The sequence below is a fragment of the Nannospalax galili genome, unplaced genomic scaffold (assembly GCF_000622305.1).
Source record: "Nannospalax galili isolate Female #2095 unplaced genomic scaffold, S.galili_v1.0 scaffold507, whole genome shotgun sequence".
NCBI lineage: Eukaryota > Metazoa > Chordata > Mammalia > Rodentia > Spalacidae > Nannospalax > Nannospalax galili.
In genome coordinates, this window is record NW_008356261.1 from 22,853 (window position 1) to 25,460 (window position 2,608).

A 2,608-nucleotide genomic window follows, 5' to 3' on the forward strand; every position below is an offset into this window, starting at 1 on the left:
GCACCTCCCCTCGTGATCTGGTGGCCAACGGATCGCATACACAGAGGGAGTGTCCAGCAGCTTGGAACAGAACCTGCCCCACAGCTGACAGCGACCCGCAGAGCCGCCAGCGCCTGGTAGCTGCGGAGAGCCAGGGACCCGCACAGCAACGCGGTGTGCAAAACCCACGCACCCCAGCCAACAGCTGGCGTAGCAGCGCGCAACCCGCCGCTCCACAGCAACAGGCTGCCTCTATTCCTTCTTGGCTTCATGGAAAGTTATTAAACTGCTTGGTGCCTCCGTTTCCCTACTTGGAAATAGATAATACCCATCTCAACCATGTTATAAGTGGAATATGTGACTGTTTAGCACCAACTTGGCACAATCCCCTGGCACAGAGCAGGTACAGCCAACTGGCTAGCCCTTGAGTAATGGCTCATCAAATTTATACTGCTTTTTCCCAGGAAGCATCCACCAGTGTCTGTGTGTTGGGACAACAGGGACTTTTGCCTATAATTATTCACAGGGAACTGCTGACAGTGAAAATTAAAACCTTTATGACAAAGGACAGATAAAAAGTATTAGCCACTTTCTCCAAACAGCTTTAAAAATTACAGTGAAAATGAAAACCTTTATGACAAAGGACAGATAAAAAGTTGTAGCCACTGCCGGGCTTGGTGGTGCATGCCTTTAATCCCAGCACTTGGTGGATCTCTGAGTTCAAGGCCAGCCTGGTCTACACAGCAAGTTCCAGGTCAGCTGGGGCTACAGGGAGACTCTGTCTCAAAAACCAAAAAAAAAAAAAAAAGTTATAGCCACTTTCTCCAAACAGCTTTAAAAAAAAATACTATCTTAGAAACAAAAACAAAAACAAGAAAAAGAAAAAAGAAAAAATACAATCCTTTAATACCAGAATTTGGGAAACAGAGGCAGTTGGATCTTTGTAAGACTGAGGCCAGCCTGTTCTACACAGCAGTATCCAGGCCAGATGGTGCTACAGGAGAACTAGTTTTAAAAAAAAAAAAAGGACAAAGAAACTCTGGAGGCTGTGATATAGGTCTACGTTCTGTCCTGATACTGCTAATGTAGGTACCCTTCTGTGTGAATATGTATGTATCTGAGGCTGGGGTTAAAGCTTGTAAGGCAGCACATTCATAATAAAATATCCTTTACTATATGTGAATTAGACTCACTAAAGCCATTTTAAAAAATTAATGCTTCTGAGCTCATACCAGGGAGACCAGAACACAGGCCACTAGTTGGGGACCATCAACAAACTGAGGTTAGCCAGAGTGCAAAGATGTTCTTGGAGTGTAACCCTCCCTTAACAGTCATTCCACTGAACCATCTCCTACTCTCGACTTCTTCCTATTTTGAGAAACAGTACAGTTGAGGCCCTGTGACTTTGGGAACCCCAAGCCTAACATGTTCACAAGAACAGGAGAGTCTTATACTCTAAGGTAATTAGCTCAGGTCTTTCAACACATCTGCAGGGAGGGATCCTACTAAGCATGAATGTCTTTTGTCTTGATATACCTTCCTGACATCTTGAGGATGATCTATTTCTTTCTTAGAAGCTGGGCCCTGTTGGATAAAAAGGTGGCAGGGGTCAGGATTGCCTCAAAACAGAAACAAAGAAGACTCTGGCAAAGCAAAAGTTTAATTGGCTTTTGCAGGGCTGGTCCTCAACTTGGGTGTAAGGAAGAACCAGCAGCCTAATGACTACAGAGGGGTAGCTTATAAAGGACAGAATGCAGAAAAAGAATATTTTTCTGCTGTTTGGGACTGTTTGGGGGGCTGCTTGCTCAGGGAGAGTGTGGGGGTCTGTACTTGGTGAAATTTATTGAGGAAAACATCTACTGTAAAACATGTTTTCTACAATTATGGGGTTCCAGGAATTAATTGCAGCTAAGGGCTTGGGAAACCTGTTTGTCAGCCTGTGGAGCATACTCTGGTGATCACAATACACTAGTCATTAATTTCCCAGAGCTGTTTTGTTATTTTGCAGGTGGCTGGGAGGTGGTTGACTCAGTTCCTTTTAGGGGCCTTGCGGTTTCTGGGTCTGGGGTCGCCTGGATCTGAACCCTATCATTCCAGCCTTTTATGTTATAGGATTGGGGATGGCGTTTCTCGTCTGACTAATTCCTGCTGGGTAAGGTCAATGAGTAAAGGGGGAGGGGGTTTGATGAGGCTGGATCTGGAAGGGTTCCTCTCAGGCTGCCATTTTTCTGGTATCCATTGGTGTTAGCGCATTCCCCATCCATCACGTTTGGCAGTCTTTTTATATCCAGCTGGGGGAAAAGTAAGAAAAAGTTGGTTAAAGATGGTATGTAGTCATGGAGGAGAGAGGATTGGAGTGACAAATTACTTTGGCAGACTGCTCAGGAGGAAAGGCCTGCCATACATAAGCTCAAGGGGCTACTGTGTTCCCTGTAGTGGGAAAAGCCTCTATCTATTCTAAGAAGGGATCTACCAAAACTAATAGGTAATGAGCTTTTTGAAAGCTGGCATATGAGTAAAATCTAGTTGCCAATCAACCCTGGGGAGAGTTCCTCTATGTTGGTGGGCTTTAAAGGAGGGAGGTGGGAGGTCCCCACCCTGAGGGGAAACAGTGGCACAAATGGGCAGA

General features: G+C 45.3%; 1 long non-coding RNA gene across 1 annotated transcript in view; it reads right to left on the reverse strand.

Moving 5' to 3' along the window:
- Positions 1-977: 977 nt before the first annotated feature.
- The window catches only part of LOC108491815, a 10,820-nt gene continuing 9,189 nt past the window's right edge, over positions 978-2,608 (reverse strand). The window contains exon 3 of the long non-coding RNA XR_001872941.2: positions 978-2,270. This is a non-coding gene — a long non-coding RNA (uncharacterized LOC108491815). The remainder of the gene's footprint in view (positions 2,271-2,608) is intronic.